This window comes from Salvelinus alpinus, chromosome 10, assembly GCF_045679555.1.
Source record: "Salvelinus alpinus chromosome 10, SLU_Salpinus.1, whole genome shotgun sequence".
Lineage (NCBI taxonomy): Eukaryota > Metazoa > Chordata > Actinopteri > Salmoniformes > Salmonidae > Salvelinus > Salvelinus alpinus.
The window spans coordinates 653,891-680,257 of record NC_092095.1 but is presented as its reverse complement, the minus strand read 5'-3'; the positions used below and the strand labels follow the sequence as shown (position 1 = coordinate 680,257).

General features: G+C 34.9%; 1 long non-coding RNA gene across 1 annotated transcript; it reads left to right on the top strand.

Moving 5' to 3' along the window:
• The first annotated feature begins 2,421 nt into the window (after positions 1 to 2,421).
• LOC139531326 (uncharacterized) lies at positions 2,422 to 3,270 on the top strand. Its single transcript, XR_011666330.1, has 3 exons — positions 2,422 to 2,761; positions 2,884 to 2,960; positions 3,044 to 3,270. It is a non-coding gene; the product is annotated as an uncharacterized lncRNA (long non-coding RNA).
• Positions 3,271 to 26,367: the final 23,097 nt, after the last annotated feature.

Genomic DNA, 26,367 nt, shown 5'->3' with positions numbered 1-26,367 from the left:
TATGCATACCCTTGCTTCAGGTCCTGAGCTACAGGAAGTTAGAATTGGGGTATGTCCTTTTAGGTGAAAATTTAAAAAAGGGGCAGATCCTTTAGCAAGGTTTGGAACAATGCCATGAGCTAGTTTTGCTATTGTCTTGTGTAAGTGCAGTAATGTCTGATTGTGAAAATATGTCAGTGCAATGACATCACCTAGGTAACATTAACGAACTCCTCAAATACTTTGCTCACGTTACATAACTAACATTACCAAATACAACAGGTGTAGACCTTAGTGAAATGCTTACTTACTAGTCCCTAACCAACAATGCAGTTTAAAAAAAAATACAAATAAATATAAACAAATAATTTAAGAGGAGCAGTAAAATAACAGTGAGACTATATACACAGGGGGATACCAGTACAGAGTAAATGTGCGAGGGCAATGGTTAGTTGAGGTATTATGTACATGTGGGTAGAGTTATTAAAGTGACTATGCATAGATGTTAACAGAGAGTAGCAGCGGCGTAAAAGGGGGGCAATGCAAATAGTCTGGGTAGCCATTTGATTAGGTGTTCAGGTGTCTTATGGCTTGGGGGTAGAAGCTGTTTAGAAGCCTCTTGGACCAAGACTTGGCACTCTGGTACGCTGGAGTCTGACACTTTAGGGCCTTCCTCTGACACAACCTGGTATAGAGGTCCTGGATGGCAGGGAGATTGGCCCCAGTGATGTACTGGGCAGTTCGCACTATCCTAGTTGGCTACCGTTAGTGGGCTCCCGAGTGGCCCAGCAGTCGAAGGCACTGCATCTCAGTGCAAGAGGACTCACTACATTCCCTGGTTCGAATCCAGGCTGTATCACATCCGGCCGTGATTGGGAGTCCCATAGGGCGGCGCACAATTGGCCCAGCCTCGTCCGGGTTTGGCCGTCATTGTAAATAAGAATGTAAATAAGAATAACTGACTTGCCTAATTAAATAAAAATATTAAATGTTAACGTTGTCAGCTGCTGCCAATGCGGGTTAGACGTTCGCGTTGACACTACTATAACCAGCTAGACAGCTAACGTTACCTAATGTCGTTTTGCTAGTTAGGAAGTTTAGCGTAACAACAATTACCCGTTTTGAATTATATTTTGACCTCAGTAAGTAGGACTCAGGCAGGGAGGGAACTAAAGTCAGTTAGCGAGTTAGCTAACGTTACTGTACGCAACGTTAGTTAAGTTACTAGCGTCATTAACTTAAAAGCAGCGTGGATGTCAAAGCAAAATAATTTCCCCAATAATGCCAGATAGCTACATACCTCAATTAAGAAGTCAGATAAACTGACAATAACTGTAGCCGGTATCGACCTCCACACACAGTTCACTGGTTCGAAATCCCCTCGACGAGCACGTGACCAGTAGAACTCGACTTTGAACGCCTCGATTGGACTAAATAAACAGAAAAAAATGAAATAGGGCGGAGCTGCTGACGAAATAGCCAATAGCGTTGCATGACTTTGAACCAAACCAGCGAACCAGCATCAAAGTGAAGTGCTGGTCTCGACCGAAAAAGAGTCCACATTGTGTTATAGGAGAGTGTACATTTTATTAAAATAGTATTTATGATAACTGTCTGTTCAGTAATGGAAAATGATATCTGCAGCTTCTGCTTTGGGAGATAATTATATACCAGATTAGTTGAAAATCTATGGTAACCTTTTCTATAGGCAGTAATGGGTATACCACAACTATTTGGTTGTACAGTATCACCACAGATAGAACAATGATAACATCTTTGTTATTACATTATCTGGTGTATAATTTGTAGCTCTGTTTCTCGATGCTCTCAAAAATAAGAGGTTGATGTAAATCAGACTTCGTCCAGCTGACGGCGATAAACAATTCACTGATTCCATAACATTCTTGAAAAAGGCAGGAGCAGTCGATGGTCGAGTACATACCCGCCAAATTCGAATATGGATTTTAGTAGATGTAGCTAACACACTATCGCAGAGTTTTGCCATCAGTTATTGTGAATGGTTTGCTAGTAGCAAAGCTACTTGTCTGAAAAGATTCAACATGAATACGAAGGGAAAGGGTACGTCACCTAAACATTCCTATTTGCAAGTGATTTTTTTTTAAAATATTTTGGCGTTTGTTGGCTACCTAGCTACTTCCGTTAATATTATTCGCGAGCTAACGTTACCTAGCATGCATTTGCTGTATGAAACTTAGACATCTGATTAAACTTGGGTTTCTGTTTAAAACAGTGTCTCTAGTTCCTTGATCAACCTTGACTAACTACCTAACTGTATGTCTCCTCTGTTACCAGAATCTGTCGATTGCTCAATGCAGCATCAACAAATAGCCCACAGGTAATGTGGCTTAATAATGCTTATTTCTCGCAAGAGCTGGCTATTGTCTTCAATTTAATTATACATACTCACTCTACACATACTGACACACAAGTTGCCCTGCCTCATTTGGCAACTTATACTGCCAGTACCTCTTGTTTGTCACGACAATTCCAAAAAAAGTTGGCAAGAGAGCAGAAACTGGCACCGTCTGTTGGTAAAGTGTATTAACCCTTGAATGTTCGTGGTCTGTAATGTAGTGGTGATAGTGACTCGATCAAAGTGTTTGTGCGGGTGAGACCTCTGACCCAGGGGACTGGCCTGACCACTGATGGAGACCAAGGCCGCTGTCTCATAGTCACCTCTCCCACCACCATTCGCCTGCACTCCAAGCCAGAGCCAAGGACATTCACCTATGACCATGTTGCTGACATGGACATCACTCAGGTCAGTGTTGGTGTTTAGATTATAGTTTAACTGTTGCTGTAACCTGGAGTAATTCACACATTGGTAGATAGAGGCTCAAATCAAACCAACTGAATTTTTCGTCCGTCTCCTCTCTGTAACAGGATTCTGTATTCTCCAGTGTGGCCAAGAACATTGTTGAGTCATGTATTAATGGATACAATGGCACCATTTTTGCCTAGTGAGTGATTTTTCTTATTGTTTTACAGTTCATTCATGTTTTATTAAGTGCTGTAATATCTCACAGATGTTTTCCTATTACAGCGGACAAACTGGCTCTGGAAAAACATTCACAATGCTTGGTGAGTGCTGCATTGAGTTATTTTGTTTTGTTGCACAGACACCTTCATTTCTTTGCAGTGACTCGGTACTAAATGTTGCCTGTTTTCTTTCCCTAGGTCCGTCTAAATTCGACAACTTTACTGATGACCAACGGGGGGTTATCCCTCGAAGTTTTGAGTACCTGTTTTTCCTTATCAACAGGGAGGTAGAAAGGGTCTGTCACAATATAAAAGAGACAGTAGATCTAGCTGGTCTGTCATAATATAATAGAGACAGTTGATCTAGCTGGTCTGTCATAATATAATAGAGACAGTATATCTAGCTGATCTGTCATAATATAATAGAGACAGTAGATCTAGCTGGTCTGTCATAATATAATAGAGACAGTAGATCTAGCTGGTCTGTCATAATATAATAGAGACATTAGATCTAACTGGTCTGTCATAATATAATAGAGACAGTAGATCTAGCTGGTCTGTCATAATATAATAGAGACAGTAGATCTAGCTGGTCTGTCATAATATAATAGAGACAGTATATCTAGCTGATCTGTCATAATTTAATAGAGACAGTAGATCTAGCTGGTCTGTCATAATATAATAGAGACAGTAGATCTAGCTGGTCTGTCATAATATAATAGAGACGGTAGATCTAGCTGGTCTGTCAAAATATAATAGAGACAGTATATCTAGCTGGTCTGTCATAATATAATAGAGACATTAGATCTAGCTGGTCTGTCATAATATAATAGAGACAGTAGATCTAGCTGGTTTGTAATAATATAATAGAGACAATAGATCTAGCTGGGCTGTCATTATATAATAGAGACAGTAGATCTAGCTGGCCTGTCATAATATAATATATACTGTAGATCTAGCTGGTCTGTCATAATGTAATAGAGACATTAGATCTAGCTGGTCTGTCATAGTATAATAGAGGCAGTAGATCTAGCTGGTCTGTCATTATATAATAGAGACAGTATATCTAGCTGGTCTGTCATAATATAATAGAGACATTAGATCTAGCTGGTCTGTCATAATGTAATAGAGACAGTAGATCTAGCTGGTCTGTCATAATATAATAGAGACATTAGATCTAGCTGGTCTGTCATAATATAATAGAGACAGTAGATTTAGCTGGTCTGTCATAATATAATAGAGACAGTAGATCTAGCTGGTCTGTCATAATATAATAGAGACAGTAGATCTAGCTGGTCTGTCATAATATAATAGAGACAGTAGATCTAGCTGGTCTGTCATAATATAATAGAGACAGTATATCTAGCTGAACTGTCATAATATAATAGAGAGAGTAGATCTAGCTGGTCTGTCATTATATAATAGAGACAGTAGATCTAGCTGGTCTGTCATAATGAAATAGAGACAGTATATCTAGCTGGTCTGTCATAATATAATAGAGACATTAGATCTAGCTGGTCTGTCATAATATAATAGAGACAGTAGATCTAGCTGGCCTGTCTCAATATAAAATATACTGTAGATCTATCTGGTCTGTCAAAATATAATAGAGACAGTAGATCTAGCTGGTTTGTAATAATATAATAGAGACAATAGATCTAGCTGGGCTGTCATTATATAATAGAGACAGTAGATCTAGCTGGCCTGTCATAATATAATATATACTGTAGATCTAGCTGGTCTGTCATAATGTAATAGAGACATTAGATCTAGCTGGTCTGTCATAGTATAATAGAGGCAGTAGATCTAGCTGGTCTGTCATAATATAATAGAGACAGTATATCTAGCTGGTCTGTCATAATATAATAGAGACATTAGATCTAGCTGGTCTGTCATAATGTAATAGAGACAGTAGATCTAGCTGGCCTGTCATAATATAATAGAGACAGTACATCTAGCTGGTCTGTCATAATATAATTGAGACAGTAGATTTAGCTGGTCTGTCATAATATAATAGAGACAGTAGATTTAGCTGGTCTGTCATAATATAATAGAGATAGAAGATCTAGCTGGTCTGTCATAATAAAATAGAGACAGTATATCTAGCTGGTCTGTCATAATATAATAGAGACAGTATATCTAGCTGGTCTGTCATGATATAATAGAGACAGTAGATCTAGCTGGTCTTTCATAATATAATAGAGACAGTAATTCTAGCTGGTCTGTCATAATATAATAGAGACAGTAATTCTAGCTGGTCTGTCCTTTAATAGATACTGTAGATCTAGCTGGTCTATCATAATATAATAGAGGCAGTAGATCTAGCTGGTCTGTCATAATATAATAGAGGCAGTAGATCTAGCTGGTCTGTCATTATATAATAGAGACAGTATATCTAGCTGGTCTGTCATAATATAATAGAGACATTAGATCTAGCTGGTCTGTCATAATATAATAGAGACAGTAGATCTAGCTGGCCTGTCTTAATATAAAATATACTGTAGATCTATCTGGTCTGTCAAAATAAAATATACTGTAGATCTAGCTGGTTTGTAATAATATAATAGAGACAATAGATCTAGCTGGGCTGTCATTATATAATAGAGGCAGTAGATCTAGCTGGTCTGTCATTATATAATAGAGACAGTAGATCTAGCTGGTCTGTCATAATATAATAGAGACATTAGATCTAGCTGGTCTGTCATAATGTAATAGAGACAGTAGATCTAGCTGGTCTGTCATAATATAATAGAGACAGTAGATCTAGCTGGTCTGTCATAATATAATAGAGATAGAAGATCTAGCTGGTTTGTCATAATATAATAGAGACAGTATATCTAGCTGGTCTGTCATAATATAATAGAGACAGTATATCTAGCTGGTCTGTCATAATATAATAGAGACAGTATATCTAGCTGAACTGTCATAATATAATAGAGAGAGTAGATCTAGCTGGTCTGTCATTATATAATAGAGACAGTATATCTAGCTGAACTGTCATAATATAATAGAGAGAGTAGATCTAGCTGGTCTGTCATAATATAATAGAGACATTAGATCTAGCTGGTCTGTCATAATATAATAGAGACATTAGATCTAGCTGGTCTGTCATGATATAATAGAGACAGTAGATCTAGCTGGTCTTTCATAATATAATAGAGACTAGCTGGTCTGTCATAATATAATAGAGACAGTAATTCTAGCTGGTCTGTCATAATATAATAGATACTGTAGATCTAGCTGGTTTATCATAATATAATAGAGGCAGTAGATCTAGCTGGTCTGTCATAATATAATAGAGGCAGTAGATCTAGCTGGTCTGTCATTATATAATAGAGACAGTATATCTAGCTGGTCTGTCATAATATAATAGAGACATTAGATCTAGCTGGTCTGTCATAATATAATAGAGGCAGTAGATCTAGCTGGCCTGTCATAATATAATATAGAGGTCTGTCACAGTAGATCTAGCTGGTCTGTCATAATATAATAGAGACAGTAGATCTAGCTGGTCTGTCATAATATAATAGAGACAGTAGATCTAGCTGGTCTGTCATAATATAATAGAGACAGTAGATCTAGCTGGTCTGTCATAATATAATAGAGACATTAGATCTAGCTGGTCTGTCATAGTATAATAGAGGCAGTAGATCTAGCTGGTCTGTCATTATATAATAGAGACAGTAGATCTAGCTGGTCTGTCATAATATAATAGAGACATTAGATCTAGCTGGTCTGTCATAATATAATAGAGACAGTAGATCTAGCTGGTCTGTCATAATATAATAGAGACAGTAGATCTAGCTGGTCTGTCATAATATAATAGAGACAGTAGATCTAGCTGGTCTGTCATAATATAATAGAGACAGTAGATCTAGCTGGTCTGTCATAATATAATAGAGACAGTAGATCTAGCTGGTCTGTCATAATATAATAGATACAGTAGATCTAGCTGGTCTGTCATAATATAATAGAGACGAGACAGAGATCTAGCTGGTCTGTCATAATATAATAGAGACAGTAGCTAGCTGGTCTGTCATAATATAATAGAGACAGTAGATCTAGCTGGTCTGTCATAATATAATAGAGACAGTAGATCTAGCTGGCCTGTCATAATATAATAGATACTGTAGAATATAATAGAGACAGTAGATCTAGCTGGTCTGTCATAATATAATAGAGACATTAGATCTAGCTGGTCTGTCATAATATAATAGAGACAGTAGATCTAGCTGGCCTGTCATAATATAATAGATACTGTAGATCTAGCTGGTCTGTCATAATGTAATAGAGACATTAGATCTAGCTGGTCTGTCATAGTATAATAGAGGCAGTAGATCTAGCTGGTCTGTCATAATATAATAGAGACAGTAGATCTAGCTGGTCTGTCATAATATAATAGAGACATTAGATCTAGCTGGTCTGTCATAATATAATAGAGACAGTATATCTAGCTGGTCTGTCATAATATAATAGAGACATTAGATCTAGCTGGTCTGTCATAATATAATAGAGACAGTAGATTTAGCTGGTCTGTCATAATATAATAGAGACAGTAGATCTAGCTGGTCTGTCATAATATAATAGAGACAGTATATCTAGCTGGTCTGTCATAATATAATAGAGACAGTAGATCTAGCTGGTCTGTCATAATATAATAGAGACATTAGATCTAGCTGGTCTGTCATTATATAATAGAGCGAGTAGATCTAGCTGGTCTGTCATAATATAATAGAGACATTAGATCTAGCTGGTCTGTCATAATGAAATAGAGACAGTATATCTAGCTGGTCTGTCATAATATAATAGAGACATTAGATCTAGCTGGTCTGTCATAATATAATAGAGACAGTAGATCTAGCTGGCCTGTCTCAATATAAAATATACTGTAGATCTATCTGGTCTGTCAAAATATAATAGAGACAGTAGATCTAGCTGGTTTGTAATAATATAATAGAGACAATAGATCTAGCTGGGCTGTCATTATATAATAGAGACAGTAGATCTAGCTGGCCTGTCATAATATAATATATACTGTAGATCTAGCTGGTCTGTCATAATGTAATAGAGACATTAGATCTAGCTGGTCTGTCATAGTATAATAGAGGCAGTAGATCTAGCTGGTCTGTCATTATATAATAGAGACAGTATATCTAGCTGGTCTATCATAATATAATAGAGACAGTAGATCTAGCTGGTCTGTCATAATGTAATAGAGACATTAGATCTAGCTGGTCTGTCATAATATAATAGAGACAGTACATCTAGCTGGTCTGTCATAATATAATTGAGACAGTAGATTTAGCTGGTCTGTCATAATATAATAGAGACAGTAGATTTAGCTGGTCTGTCATAATATAATAGAGATAGAAGATCTAGCTGGTCTGTCATAATAAAATAGAGACAGTATATCTAGCTGGTCTGTCATAATATAATAGAGACAGTAGATCTAGCTGGTCTGTCATGATATAATAGAGACAGTAGATCTAGCTGGTCTGTCATAATATAATAGAGACAGTAATTCTAGCTGGTCTGTCATAATATAATAGAGACAGTAATTCTAGCTGGTCTGTCCTTTAATAGATACTGTAGATCTAGCTGGTCTATCATAATATAATAGAGGCAGTAGATCTAGCTGGTCTGTCATAATATAATAGAGGCAGTAGATCTAGCTGGTCTGTCATTATATAATAGAGACAGTATATCTAGCTGGTCTGTCATAATATAATAGAGACATTAGATCTAGCTGGTCTGTCATAATATAATAGAGACAGTAGATCTAGCTGGCCTGTCTTAATATAAAATATACTGTAGATCTATCTGGTCTGTCAAAATAAAATATACTGTAGATCTAGCTGGTTTGTAATAATATAATAGAGACAATAGATCTAGCTGGGCTGTCATTATATAATAGAGGCAGTAGATCTAGCTGGTCTGTCATTATATAATAGAGACAGTAGATCTAGCTGGTCTGTCATAATATAATAGAGACAGTAGATCTAGCTGGTCTGTCATAATGTAATAGAGACATTAGATCTAGCTGGTCTGTCATAATATAATAGAGACAGTAGATTTAGCTGGTCTGTCATAATATAATAGAGATAGAAGATCTAGCTGGTCTGTCATAATAAAATAGAGACAGTATATCTAGCTGGTCTGTCATAATATAATAGAGACAGTATATCTAGCTGGTCTGTCATAATATAATAGAGACAGTATATCTAGCTGAACTGTCATAATATAATAGAGAGAGTAGATCTAGCTGGTCTGTCATTATATAATAGAGACAGTATATCTAGCTGAACTGTCATAATATAATAGAGAGAGTAGATCTAGCTGGTCTGTCATAATATAATAGAGACAGTAGATCTAGCTGGTCTGTCATAATATAATAGAGACATTCGATCTAGCTGGTCTGTCATGATATAATAGAGACAGTTGATCTAGCTGGTCTTTCATAATATAATAGAGAAAGTAATTCTAGCTGGTCTGTCATAATATAATAGAGACAGTAATTCTAGCTGGTCTGTCATAATATAATAGATACTGTAGATCTAGCTGGTCAATCATAATATAATAGAGGCAGTAGATCTAGCTGGTCTGTCATAATATAATAGAGGCAGTAGATCTAGCTGGTCTGTCATTATATAATAGAGACAGTATATCTAGCTGGTCTGTCATAATATAATAGAGACATTAGATCTAGCTGGTCTGTCATAATATAATAGAGACATTCGATCTAGCTGGTCTGTCATGATATAATAGAGACAGTTGATCTAGCTGGTCTTTCATAATATAATAGAGAAAGTAATTCTAGCTGGTCTGTCATAATATAATAGAGACAGTAATTCTAGCTGGTCTGTCATAATATAATAGATACTGTAGATCTAGCTGGTCAATCATAATATAATAGAGGCAGTAGATCTAGCTGGTCTGTCATAATATAATAGAGGCAGTAGATCTAGCTGGTCTGTCATTATATAATAGAGACAGTATATCTAGCTGGTCTGTCATAATATAATAGAGACATTAGATCTAGCTGGTCTGTCATAATATAATAGAGACAGTAGATCTAGCTGGCCTGTCATAATATAATATTTACTGTAGATCTAGCTGGTCTGTCATAATATAATAGAGACAGTAGATCTAGCTGGGCTGTCATAATATAATAGAGACATTAGATCTAGCTGGTCTGTCATAATATAATAGAGACAGTATATCTAGCTGGTCTGTCATAATATAATAGAGACAGTAGATCTAGCTGGTCTGTCATAATATAATAGAGACATTCGATCTAGCTGGTCTGTCATAATATAATAGAGGCAGTAGATCTAGCTGGTCTGTCATTATATAATAGAGACAGTAGATCTAGCTGGTCTGTCATAATATAATAGAGACATTGGATCTAGCTGGTCTGTCATAATATAATAGAGACAGTAGATCTAGCTGGTCTGTCATAATATAAAATATACTGTAGATCTATCTGGTCTGTCAAAATAAAATATACTGTAGATCTAGCTGGTTTGTAATAATATAATAGAGACAATAGATCTAGCTGGTCTGTCATTATATAATAGAGGCAGTAGATCTAGCTGGTCTGTCATTATATAATAGAGACAGTAGATCTAGCTGGTCTGTCATAATATAATAGAGACATTAGATCTAGCTGGTCTGTCATAATGTAATAGAGACAGTAGATCTAGCTGGCCTGTCATAATATAATAGAGACAGTAGATTTAGCTGGTCTGTCATAATATAATAGAGATAGAAGATCTAGCTGGTCTGTCATAATAAAATAGAGACAGTATATCTAGCTGGTCTGTCATAATATAATAGAGACAGTATATCTAGCTGGTCTGTCATAATATAATAGAGACAGTATATCTAGCTGAACTGTCATAATATAATAGAGAGAGTAGATCTAGCTGGTCTGTCATTATATAATAGAGACAGTATATCTAGCTGAACTGTCATAATATAATAGAGAGAGTAGATCTAGCTGGTCTGTCATAATATAATAGAGACAGTAGATCTAGCTGGTCTGTCATAATATAATAGAGACATTCGATCTAGCTGGTCTGTCATGATATAATAGAGACAGTTGATCTAGCTGGTCTTTCATAATATAATAGAGAAAGTAATTCTAGCTGGTCTGTCATAATATAATAGAGACAGTAATTCTAGCTGGTCTGTCATAATATAATAGATACTGTAGATCTAGCTGGTCAATCATAATATAATAGAGGCAGTAGATCTAGCTGGTCTGTCATAATATAATAGAGGCAGTAGATCTAGCTGGTCTGTCATTATATAATAGAGACAGTATATCTAGCTGGTCTGTCATAATATAATAGAGACATTAGATCTAGCTGGTCTGTCATAATATAATAGAGACATTCGATCTAGCTGGTCTGTCATGATATAATAGAGACAGTTGATCTAGCTGGTCTTTCATAATATAATAGAGAAAGTAATTCTAGCTGGTCTGTCATAATATAATAGAGACAGTAATTCTAGCTGGTCTGTCATAATATAATAGATACTGTAGATCTAGCTGGTCAATCATAATATAATAGAGGCAGTAGATCTAGCTGGTCTGTCATAATATAATAGAGGCAGTAGATCTAGCTGGTCTGTCATTATATAATAGAGACAGTATATCTAGCTGGTCTGTCATAATATAATAGAGACATTAGATCTAGCTGGTCTGTCATAATATAATAGAGACAGTAGATCTAGCTGGTCTGTCATAATATAATAGAGACTGTAGATCTAGCTGGTCTGTCATAATATAATAGAGACAGTAGATCTAGCTGGGCTGTCATAATATAATAGAGACAATAGATCTAGCTGGTTTGTCATAATATAATAGAGACAGTATATCTAGCTGGTCTGTCATAATATAATAGAGACAGTAGATCTAGCTGGTCTGTCATAATATAATAGAGACATTCGATCTAGCTGGTCTGTCATAATATAATAGAGGCAGTAGATCTAGCTGGTCTGTCATTATATAATAGAGACAGTATATCTAGCTGGTCTGTCATAATATAATAGAGACATTGGATCTAGCTGGTCTGTCATAATATAATAGAGATAGTAGATCTAGCTGGCCTGTCATAATATAAAATATACTGTAGATCTATCTGGTCTGTCAAAATATAATAGAGACAGTAGATCTAGCTGGTTTGTAATAATATAATAGAGACAATAGATCTAGCTGGGCTGTCATTATATAATAGAGGCAGTAGATCTAGCTGGTCTGTCATTATATAATAGAGACAGTATATCTAGCTGGTCTGTCATAATATAATAGAGACATTAGATCTAGCTGGTCTGTCATAATGTAATAGAGACAGTAGATCTAGCTGGTCTGTCATAATATAATAGAGACATTAGATCTAGCTGGTCTGTCATAATATAATAGAGACAGTAGATTTAGCTGGTCTGTCATAATATAATAGAGATAGAAGATCTAGCTGGTCTGTCATAATAAAATAGAGACAGTATATCTAGCTGGTCTGTCATAATATAATAGAGACAGTAGATCTAGCTGGTCTGTCATAATATAATAGAGACAGTAGATCTAGCTGGTCTGTCATAATATAATAGAGAGAGTAGATCTAGCTGGTCTGTCATAATATAATAGAGACAGTAGATCTAGCTGGTCTGTCATAATGAAATAGAGACAGTATATCTAGCTGGTCTGTCATAATATAATAGAGACATTAGATCTAGCTGGTCTGTCATAATATAATAGAGACAGTAGATCTAGCTGGCCTGTCTCAATATAAAATATACTGTAGATCTATCTGGTCTGTCAAAATATAATAGAGACAGTAGATCTAGCTGGTTTGTAATAATATAATAGAGACAATAGATCTAGCTGGGCTGTCATTATATAATAGAGACAGTAGATCTAGCTGGCCTGTCATAATATAATATATACTGTAGATCTAGCTGGTCTGTCATAATGTAATAGAGACATTAGATCTAGCTGGTCTGTCATAGTATAATAGAGGCAGTAGATCTAGCTGGTCTGTCATTATATAATAGAGACAGTATATCTAGCTGGTCTGTCATAATATAATAGAGACAGTAGATCTAGCTGGTCTGTCATAATATAATAGAGACAGTAGATCTAGCTGGCCTGTCATAATATAATAGAGACAGTACATCTAGCTGGTCTGTCATAATATAATAGAGACAGTAGATCTAGCTGGTCTGTCATAATATAATAGAGACAGTAGATTTAGCTGGTCTGTCATAATATAATAGAGATAGAAGATCTAGCTGGTCTGTCATAATAAAATAGAGACAGTATATCTAGCTGGTCTGTCATAATATAATAGAGACAGTATATCTAGCTGGTCTGTCATGATATAATAGAGACAGTAGATCTAGCTGGTCTGTCATAATGTAATAGAGACAGTAGATCTAGCTGGTCTGTCATAATATAATAGAGACAGTATATCTAGCTGGTCTGTCATAATATAATAGATACTGTAGATCTAGCTGGTCTGTCATAATATAATAGAGGCAGTAGATCTAGCTGGTCTGTCATAATATAATAGAGGCAGTAGATCTAGCTGGTCTGTCATTATATAATAGAGACAGTATATCTAGCTGGTCTGTCATAATATAATAGAGACATTAGATCTAGCTGGTCTGTCATAATATAATAGAGACAGTAGATCTAGCTGGCCTGTCTTAATATAAAATATACTGTAGATCTATCTGGTCTGTCAAAATAAAATATACTGTAGATCTAGCTGGTTTGTAATAATATAATAGAGACAATAGATCTAGCTGGGCTGTCATTATATAATAGAGGCAGTAGATCTAGCTGGTCTGTCATTATATAATAGAGACAGTAGATCTAGCTGGTCTGTCATAATATAATAGAGACATTAGATCTAGCTGGTCTGTCATAATGTAATAGAGACAGTAGATCTAGCTGGCCTGTCATAATATAATAGAGACAGTAGATTTAGCTGGTCTGTCATAATATAATAGAGATAGAAGATCTAGCTGGTTTGTCATAATAAAATAGAGACAGTATATCTAGCTGGTCTGTCATAATATAATAGAGACAGTATATCTAGCTGGTCTGTCATAATATAATAGAGACAGTATATCTAGCTGAACTGTCATAATATAATAGAGAGAGTAGATCTAGCTGGTCTGTCATTATATAATAGAGACAGTATATCTAGCTGAACTGTCATAATATAATAGAGAGAGTAGATCTAGCTGGTCTGTCATAATATAATAGAGACAGTAGATCTAGCTGGTCTGTCATAATATAATAGAGACATTCGATCTAGCTGGTCTGTCATGATATAATAGAGACAGTTGATCTAGCTGGTCTTTCATAATATAATAGAGAAAGTAATTCTAGCTGGTCTGTCATAATATAATAGAGACAGTAATTCTAGCTGGTCTGTCATAATATAATAGATACTGTAGATCTAGCTGGTCAATCATAATATAATAGAGGCAGTAGATCTAGCTGGTCTGTCATAATATAATAGAGGCAGTAGATCTAGCTGGTCTGTCATTATATAATAGAGACAGTATATCTAGCTGGTCTGTCATAATATAATAGAGACATTAGATCTAGCTGGTCTGTCATAATATAATAGAGGCAGTAGATCTAGCTGGCCTGTCATAATATAATATTTACTGTAGATCTATCTGGTCTGTCATAATATAATAGAGACAGTAGATCTAGCTGGGCTGTCATAATATAATAGAGACATTAGATCTAGCTGGTCTGTCATAATATAATAGAGACAGTAGATCTAGCTGGTCTGTCATAATATAATAGAGACAGTAGATCTAGCTGGTCTGTCATAATATAATAGAGACATTAGATCTAGCTGGTCTGTCATAATATAATAGAGACAGTAGATCTAGCTGGTCTGTCATAATATAATAGAGACAGTAGATCTAGCTGGTCTGTCATAATATAATAGAGACATTGGATCTAGCTGGTCTGTCATAATATAATAGAGACAGTAGATCTAGCTGGTCTGTCATAATATAATATATACTGTAGATCTATCTGGTCTGTCAAAATATAATAGAGACAGTAGATCTAGCTGGTTTGTAATAATATAATAGAGACAATAGATCTAGCTGGTCTGTCATAATATAATAGAGACAGTAGATCTAGCTGGTCTGTCATAATATAATAGATACAGTAGATCTAGCTGGTCTGTCATAATATAATAGAGACGGTAGATCTAGCTGGTCTGTCATAATATAATAGAGACAGTAGATCTAGCTGGTCTGTCATAATATAATAGAGACAGTAGATCTAGCTGGTCTGTCATAATATAATAGAGACAGTAGATCTAGCTGGTCTGTCATAATATAATAGAGACAGTAGATCTAGCTGGTTTGTAATAATATAATAGAGACAATAGATCTAGCTGGGCTGTCATTATATAATAGAGACAGTAGATCTAGCTGGCCTGTCATAATATAATATATACTGTAGATCTAGCTGGTCTGTCATAATGTAATAGAGACATTAGATCTAGCTGGTCTGTCATAGTATAATAGAGGCAGTAGATCTAGCTGGTCTGTCATTATATAATAGAGACAGTATATCTAGCTGGTCTGTCATAATATAATAGAGACATTAGATCTAGCTGGTCTGTCATAATATAATAGAGACATTAGATCTAGCTGGTCTGTCATAATATAATAGAGACATTAGATCTAGCTGGTCTGTCATAATATAATAGAGACAGTAGATTTAGCTGGTCTGTCATAATATAATAGAGACATTAGATCTAGCTGGTCTGTCATAATATAATAGAGACAGTATATCTAGCTGGTCTGTCATAATATAATAGAGACAGTATATCTAGCTGGTCTGTCATAATATAATAGAGACAGTATATCTAGCTGAACTGTCATAATATAATAGAGCGAGTAGATCTAGCTGGTCTGTCATTATATAATAGAGACAGTAGATCTAGCTAGTCTGTCATAATGAAATAGAGACAGTATATCTAGCTGGTCTGTCATAATATAATAGAGACATTAGATCTAGCTGGTCTGTCATAATATAATAGAGACAGTAGATCTAGCTGGCCTGTCTCAATATAAAATATACTGTAGATCTATCTGGTCTGTCAAAATATAATAGAGACAGTAGATCTAGCTGGTTTGTAATAATATAATAGAGACAATAGATCTAGCTGGGCTGTCATTATATAATAGAGGCAGTAGATCTAGCTGGTCTGTCATTATATAATAGAGACAGTATATCTAGCTGGTCTGTCATAATATAATAGAGACATTAGATCTAGCTGGTCTGTCATAATGTAATAGAGACAGTAGATCTAGCTGGTCTGTCATAATATAATAGAGACATTAGATCTAGCTGGTCTGTCATAATATAATAGAGACAGTAGATTTAGCTGGTCTGTCATAATATAATAGAGACAGTAGATCTAGCTGGTCTGTCATAATAAAATAGAGACAGTATATCTAGCTGGTCTGTCATAATATAATAGAGACAGTATATCTAGCTGGTCTGTCATAATATAATAGAGACAGTATATCTAGCTGAACTGTCATAATATAATAGAGAGAGTAGATCTAGCTGGTCTGTCATAATATAATAGAGACAGTAGATCTAGCTGGTCTGTCATAATGTAATAGAGACAGTAGATCTAGCTGGTCTGTCATAATATAATAGAGACATTAGATCTAGCTGGTCTGTCATAATATAATAGAGACAGTAGATCTAGCTGGCCTGTCTCAATATAAAATATACTGTAGATCTATCTGGTCTGTCAAAATATAATAGAGACAGTAGATCTAGCTGGTTTGTAATAATATAATAGAGACAATAGATCTAGCTGGGCTGTCATTATATAATAGAGACAGTAGATCTAGCTGGCCTGTCATAATATAATATATACTGTAGATCTAGCTGGTCTGTCATAATGTAATAGAGACATTAGATCTAGCTGGTCTGTCATAGTATAATAGAGGCAGTAGATCTAGCTGGTCTGTCATTATATAATAGAGACAGTATATCTAGCTGGTCTGTCATAATATAATAGAGACAGTAGATCTAGCTGGTCTGTCATAATATAATAGAGACAGTAGATCTAGCTGGTCTGTCATAATATAATAGAGACAGTACATCTAGCTGGTCTGTCATAATATAATAGAGACAGTAGATCTAGCTGGTCTGTCATAATATAATAGAGACAGTAGATTTAGCTGGTCTGTCATAATATAATAGAGATAGAAGATCTAGCTGGTCTGTCATAATAAAATAGAGACAGTATATCTAGCTGGTCTGTCATAATATAATAGAGACAGTAGATCTAGCTGGTCTGTCATGATATAATAGAGACAGTAGATCTAGCTGGTCTTTCATAATATAATAGAGACAGTAATTCTAGCTGGTCTGTCATAATATAATAGAGACAGTAATTCTAGCTGGTCTGTCATTTAATAGATACTGTAGATCTAGCTGGTCTATCATAATATAATAGAGGCAGTAGATCTAGCTGGTCTGTCATAATATAATAGAGGCAGTAGATCTAGCTGGTCTGTCATTATATAATAGAGACAGTATATCTAGCTGGTCTGTCATAATATAATAGAGACATTAGATCTAGCTGGTCTGTCATAATATAATAGAGACAGTAGATCTAGCTGTCCTGTCTTAATATAAAATATACTGTAGATCTATCTGGTCTGTCAAAATATAATAGAGACAGTAGATCTAGCTGGTTTGTAATAATATAATAGAGACAATAGATCTAGCTGGGCTGTCATTATATAATAGAGACAGTAGATCTAGCTGGCCTGTCATAATATAATATATACTGTAGATCTAGCTGGTCTGTCATAATGTAATAGAGACATTAGATCTAGCTGGTCTGTCATAGTATAATAGAGGCAGTAGATATAGCTGGTCTGTCATTATATAATAGAGACAGTAGATCTAGCTGGTCTGTCATAATATAATAGAGACATTAGATCTAGCTGGTCTGTCATAATGTAATAGAGACAGTAGATCTAGCTGGTCTGTCATAATATAATAGAGACATTAGATCTAGCTGGTCTGTCATAATATAATAGAGACAGTAGATTTAGCTGGTCTGTCATAATATAATAGAGACAGTAGATCTAGCTGGTCTGTCATAATAAAATAGAGACAGTATATCTAGCTGGTCTGTCATAATATAATAGAGACAGTAGATCTAGCTGGTCTGTCATAATGTAATAGAGACATTAGATCTAGCTGGTCTGTCATTATATAATAGAGCGAGTAGATCTAGCTGGTCTGTCATAATGTAATAGAGACAGTAGATCTAGCTAGTCTGTCATAATGAAATAGAGACAGTATATCTAGCTGGTCTGTCATAATATAATAGAGACATTAGATCTAGCTGGTCTGTCATAATATAATAGAGACATTAGATCTAGCTGGTGGTCTGTCAAAATATAATAGAGACAGTAGATCTAGCTGGTTTGTAATAATATAATAGAGACAATAGATCTAGCTGGGCTGTCATTATATAATAGAGACAGTAGATCTAGCTGGCCTGTCATAATATAATATATACTGTAGATCTAGCTGGTCTGTCATAATGAAATAGAGACATTAGATCTAGCTGGTCTGTCATAATATAATAGAGACAGTAGATCTAGCTGGTCTGTCATAATATAATAGAGACAGTATATCTAGCTGGTCTATCATAATATAATAGAGACAGTATATCTAGCTGGTCTGTCATAATGTAATAGAGACAGTAGATCTAGCTGGTCTGTCATAATATAATAGAGACAGTACATCTAGCTGGTCTGTCATAATATAATAGAGACAGTATATCTAGCTGGTCTGTCATAATATAATAGAGACAGTAGATTTAGCTGGTCTGTCATAATATAATAGAGATAGAAGATCTAGCTGGTCTGTCATAATATAATAGAGACAGTAGATCTAGCTGGTCTGTCATAATATAATAGAGACAGTAGATCTAGCTGGTCTGTCATGATATAATAGAGACAGTAGATCTAGCTGGTCTGTCATAATATAATAGAGACAGTAGATCTAGCTGGTCTGTCATAATATAATAGAGACAGTACCTCTAGATCTAGCTGGTCTGTCATAATATAATAGAGACAGTAGATCTAGCTGGTCTGTCATAATATAATAGAGGCAGTAGATCTAGCTGGTCTGTCATTATATAATAGAGACAGTATATCTAGCTGGTCTGTCATAATATAATAGAGACATTAGATCTAGCTGGTCTGTCATAATATAATAGAGACAGTAGATCTAGCTGGCCTGTCTTAATATAAAATATACTGTAGATCTATCTGGTCTGTCAAAATAAAATATACTGTAGATCTAGCTGGTTTGTAATAATATAATAGAGACAATAGATCTAGCTGGGCTGTCATTATATAATAGAGGCAGTAGATCTAGCTGGTCTGTCATTATATAATAGAGACAGTAGATCTAGCTGGTCTGTCATAATATAATAGAGACATTAGATCTAGCTGGTCTGTCATAATGTAATAGAGACAGTAGATCTAGCTGGCCTGTCATAATATAATAGAGACAGTAGATTTAGCTGGTCTGTCATAATATAATAGAGATAGAAGATCTAGCTGGTCTGTCATAATATAATAGAGACAGTATATCTAGCTGGTCTGTCATAATATAATAGAGACAGTATATCTAGCTGGTCTGTCATAATATAATAGAGACAGTATATCTAGCTGAACTGTCATAATATAATAGAGAGAGTAGATCTAGCTGGTCTGTCATTATATAATAGAGACAGTATATCTAGCTGAACTGTCATAATATAATAGAGAGAGTAGATCTAGCTGGTCTGTCATAATATAATAGAGACAGTAGATCTAGCTGGTCTGTCATAATATAATAGAGACATTCGATCTAGCTGGTCTGTCATGATATAATAGAGACAGTAGATCTAGCTGGTCTGTCATAATATAATAGAGAAAGTAATTCTAGCTGGTCTGTCATAATATAATAGAGACAGTAATTCTAGCTGGTCTGTCATAATATAATAGATACTGTAGATCTAGCTGGTCAATCATAATATAATAGAGGCAGTAGATCTAGCTGGTCTGTCATAATATAATAGAGGCAGTAGATCTAGCTGGTCTGTCATTATATAATAGAGACAGTATATCTAGCTGGTCTGTCATAATATAATAGAGACATTAGATCTAGCTGGTCTGTCATAATATAATAGAGACATTCGATCTAGCTGGTCTGTCATGATATAATAGAGACAGTTGATCTAGCTGGTCTTTCATAATATAATAGAGAAAGTAATTCTAGCTGGTCTGTCATAATATAATAGAGACAGTAATTCTAGCTGGTCTGTCATAATATAATAGATACTGTAGATCTAGCTGGTCAATCATAATATAATAGAGGCAGTAGATCTAGCTGGTCTGTCATAATATAATAGAGGCAGTAGATCTAGCTGGTCTGTCATTATATAATAGAGACAGTATATCTAGCTGGTCTGTCATAATATAATAGAGACATTAGATCTAGCTGGTCTGTCATAATATAATAGAGGCAGTAGATCTAGCTGGCCTGTCATAATATAATATTTACTGTAGATCTATCTGGTCTGTCATAATATAATAGAGACAGTAGATCTAGCTGGGCTGTCATAATATAATAGAAACAATAGATCTAGCTGGTTTGTCATAATATAATAGAGACAGTATATCTAGCTGGTCTGTCATAATATAATAGAGACAGTAGATCTAGCTGGTCTGTCATAATATAATAGAGACATTCGATCTAGCTGGTCTGTCATAATATAATAGAGGCAGTAGATCTAGCTGGTCTGTCATTATATAATAGAGACAGTATATCTAGCTGGTCTGTCATAATATAATAGAGACATTAGATCTAGCTGGTCTGTCATAATATAATAGAGATAGTAGATCTAGCTGGCCTGTCATAATATAATAGAGACATTAGATCTAGCTGGTCTGTCATAATATAATAGAGACAGTAGATCTAGCTGGTCTGTCATAATATAATAGAGACAGTAGATCTAGCTGGTCTGTCATAATATAATAGAGACATTAGATCTAGCTGGTCTGTCATAATATAATAGAGGCAGTAGATCTAGCTGGTCTGTCATTATATAATAGAGACAGTATATCTAGCTGGTCTGTCATAATATAATAGAGACATTAGATCTAGCTGGTCTGTCATAATATAATAGAGATAGTAGATCTAGCTGGCCTGTCATAATATAATAGATACTGTAGATCTAGCTGGTCTGTCATAATATAATAGAGACAGTAGATCTAGCTGGTCTGTCATAATATAATAGAGACAGTAGATCTAGCTGGTCTGTCATAATATAATAGAGACAGTAGATCTAGCTGGTCTGTCATAATATAATAGAGACAGTAGATCTAGCTGGTCTGTCATAATATAATAGAGACGGTAGATCTAGCTGGTCTGTCATAATATAATAGAGACAGTAGATCTAGCTGGTCTGTCATAATATAATAGAGACAGTAGATCTAGCTGGTCTGTCATAATATAATAGAGACAGTAGATCTAGCTGGTCTGTCATAATATAAAATATACTGTAGATCTATCTGGTCTGTCAAAATATAATAGAGACAGTAGATCTAGCTGGTTTGTCATAATATAATAGAGACAATAGATCTAGCTGGGAAGTCATTATATAATAGAGACAGTAGATCTAGCTGGCCTGTCATAATATAATAGATACTGTAGATCTAGCTGGTCTGTCATAATATAATAGAGACATTAGATCTAGCTGGTCTGTCATAGTATAATAGAGGCAGTAGATCTAGCTGGTCTGTCATTATATAATAGAGACAGTATATCTAGCTGGTCTGTCATAATATAATAGAGACAGTAGATCTAGCTGGTCTGTCATAATATAATAGAGACAGTAGATCTAGCTGGTCTGTCATAATATAATAGAGACATTAGATCTAGCTGGTCTGTCATAATATAATAGAGACAGTAGATTTAGCTGGTCTGTCATAATATAATAGAGATAGAAGATCTAGCTGGTCTGTCATAATAAAATAGAGACAGTATATCTAGCTGGTCTGTCATAATATAATAGAGACAGTATATCTAGCTGGTCTGTCATAATATAATAGAGACAGTATATCTAGCTGAACTGTCATAATATAATAGAGCGAGTAGATCTAGCTGGTCTGTCATTATATAATAGAGACAGTAGATCTAGCTAGTCTGTCATAATGAAATAGAGACAGTATATCTAGCTGGTCTGTCATAATATAATAGAGACATTAGATCTAGCTGGTCTGTCATAATATTATAGAGACAGTAGATCTAGCTGGCCTGTCTCAATATAAAATATACTGTAGATCTATCTGGTCTGTCAAAATATAATAGAGACAGTAGATCTAGCTGGTTTGTAATAATATAATAGAGACAATAGATCTAGCTGGGCTGTCATTATATAATAGAGACAGTAGATCTAGCTGGCCTGTCATAATATAATATATACTGTAGATCTAGCTGGTCTGTCATAATGTAATAGAGACATTAGATCTAGCTGGTCTGTCATAGTATAATAGAGGCAGTAGATCTAGCTGGTCTGTCATTATATAATAGAGACAGTAGATCTAGCTGGTCTGTCATAATATAATAGAGACATTAGATCTAGCTGGTCTGTCATAATGTAATAGAGACAGTAGATCTAGCTGGTCTGTCATAATATAATAGAGACAGTACATCTAGCTGGTCTGTCATAATATAATAGAGACAGTAGATCTAGCTGGTCTGTCATAATATAATAGAGACAGTAGATCTAGCTGGTCTGTCATAATATAATAGAGACAGTAGATCTAGCTGGTCTGTCATAATATAATAGAGACAGTAGATCTAGCTGGTCTGTCATAATATAATAGAGACAGTATATCTAGCTGGTCTGTCATAATATAATAGAGACAGTAGATCTAGCTGGTCTTTCATAATATAATAGAGACAGTAATTCTAGCTGGTCTGTCATAATATAATAGAGACAGTAATTCTAGCTGGTCTGTCCTTTAATAGATACTGTAGATCTAGCTGGTCTATCATAATATAATAGAGGCAGTAGATCTAGCTGGTCTGTCATAATATAATAGAGGCAGTAGATCTAGCTGGTCTGTCATTATATAATAGAGACAGTATATCTAGCTGGTCTGTCATAATATAATAGAGACATTAGATCTAGCTGGTCTGTCATAATATAATAGAGACAGTAGATCTAGCTGGCCTGTCTTAATATAAAATATACTGTAGATCTATCTGGTCTGTCAAAATAAAATATACTGTAGATCTAGCTGGTTTGTAATAATATAATAGAGACATTAGATCTAGCTGGTCTGTCATAATATAATAGAGACAGTAGATCTAGCTGGTCTGTCATAATATAATAGAGACAGTAGATCTAGCTGGTCTGTCATAATATAATAGAGACATTAGATCTAGCTGGTCTGTCATAATATAATAGAGACAGTAGATCTAGCTGGTCTGTCATAATATAATAGAGACAGTAGATTTAGCTGGTCTGTCATAATATAATAGAGACATTAGATCTAGCTGGTCTGTCATAATAAAATAGAGACAGTATATCTAGCTGGTCTGTCATAATATAATAGAGACAGTATATCTAGCTGGTCTGTCATAATATAATAGAGACAGTATATCTAGCTGAACTGTCATAATATAATAGAGAGAGTAGATCTAGCTGGTCTGTCATTATATAATAGAGACAGTAGATCTAGCTGGTCTGTCATAATGTAATAGAGAGAGTAGATCTAGCTGGTCTGTCATAATATAATAGAGACATTAGATCTAGCTGGTCTGTCATAATGTAATAGAGACATTAGATCTAGCTGGTCTGTCATGATATAATAGAGACAGTAGATCTAGCTGGTCTTTCATAATATAATAGAGAAAGTAATTCTAGCTGGTCTGTCATAATATAATAGAGACAGTAATTCTAGCTGGTCTGTCATAATATAATAGATACTGTAGATCTAGCTGGTCAATCATAATATAATAGAGGCAGTAGATCTAGCTGGTCTGTCATAATATAATAGAGGCAGTAGATCTAGCTGGTCTGTCATTATATAATAGAGACAGTATATCTAGCTGGTCTGTCATAATATAATAGAGACATTAGATCTAGCTGGTCTGTCATAATATAATAGAGACATTCGATCTAGCTGGTCTGTCATGATATAATAGAGACAGTTGATCTAGCTGGTCTTTCATAATATAATAGAGAAAGTAATTCTAGCTGGTCTGTCATAATATAATAGAGACAGTAATTCTAGCTGGTCTGTCATAATATAATAGATACTGTAGATCTAGCTGGTCAATCATAATATAATAGAGGCAGTAGATCTAGCTGGTCTGTCATAATATAATAGAGGCAGTAGATCTAGCTGGTCTGTCATTATATAATAGAGACAGTATATCTAGCTGGTCTGTCATAATATAATAGAGACATTAGATCTAGCTGGTCTGTCATAATATAATAGAGGCAGTAGATCTAGCTGGCCTGTCATAATATAATATTTACTGTAGATCTAGCTGGTCTGTCATAATATAATAGAGACAGTAGATCTAGCTGGGCTGTCATAATATAATAGAGACATTAGATCTAGCTGGTTTGTCATAATATAATAGAGACAGTAGATCTAGCTGGTCTGTCATAATATAATAGAGACAGTAGATCTAGCTGGTCTGTCATAATATAATAGAGACATTAGATCTAGCTGGTCTGTCATAATATAATAGAGGCAGTAGATCTAGCTGGTCTGTCATTATATAATAGAGACAGTATATCTAGCTGGTCTGTCATAATATAATAGAGACATTGGATCTAGCTGGTCTGTCATAATATAATAGAGATAGTAGATCTAGCTGGCCTGTCATAATATAAAATATACTGTAGATCTATCTGGTCTGTCAAAATATAATAGAGACAGTAGATCTAGCTGGTTTGTAATAATATAATAGAGACAATAGATCTAGCTGGGCTGTCATTATATAATAGAGACAGTAGATCTAGCTGGCCTGTCATAATATAATATATACTGTAGATCTAGCTGGTCTGTCATAATGTAATAGAGACAGTAGATCTAGCTGGTCTTTCATAATATAATAGAGACAGTAATTCTAGCTGGTCTGTCATAATATAATAGAGACAGTAATTCTAGCTGGTCTGTCATTTAATAGATACTGTAGATCTAGCTGGTCTATCATAATATAATAGAGGCAGTAGATCTAGCTGGTCTGTCATAATATAATAGAGGCAGTAGATCTAGCTGGTCTGTCATTATATAATAGAGACAGTATATCTAGCTGGTCTGTCATAATATAATAGAGACATTAGATCTAGCTGGTCTGTCATAATATAATAGAGGCAGTAGATCTAGCTGGCCTGTCATAATATAATATTTACTGTAGATCTATCTGGTCTGTCAAAATATAATAGAGACAGTAGATCTAGCTGGGCTGTCATAATATAATAGAGACAGTAGATCTAGCTGGTTTGTCATAATATAATAGAAACAATAGATCTAGCTGGTTTGTCATAATATAATAGAGACAGTATATCTAGCTGGTCTGTCATAATATAATAGAGACAGTAGATCTAGCTGGTCTGTCATAATATAATAGAGACATTCGATCTAGCTGGTCTGTCATAATATAATAGAGGCAGTAGATCTAGCTGGTCTGTCATTATATAATAGAGACAGTATATCTAGCTGGTCTGTCATAATATAATATAGACATTAGATCTAGCTGGTCTGTCATAATATAAAATATACTGTAGATCTATCTGGTCTGTCAAAATATAATAGAGACAGTAGATCTAGCTGGTTTGTTATAATATAATAGAGACAATAGATCTAGCTGGGCTGTCATTATATAATAGAGACAGTAGATCTAGCTGGCCTGTCATAATATAATATATACTGTAGATCTAGCTGGTCTGTCATAATGTAATAGAGACATTAGATCTAGCTGGTCTGTCATAGTATAATAGAGGCAGTAGATCTAGCTGGTCTGTCATTATATAATAGAGACATTAGATCTAGCTGGTCTGTCATAATGTAATAGAGACAGTAGATCTAGCTGGTCTGTCATAATATAATAGAGACAGTAGATCTAGCTGGTCTGTCATAATATAATAGAGACAGTAGATCTAGCTGGTCTGTCATAATATAATAGAGACAGTAGATTTAGCTGGTCTGTCATAATATAATAGAGACAGTAGATTTAGCTGGTCTGTCATAATATAATAGAGACAGAAGATCTAGCTG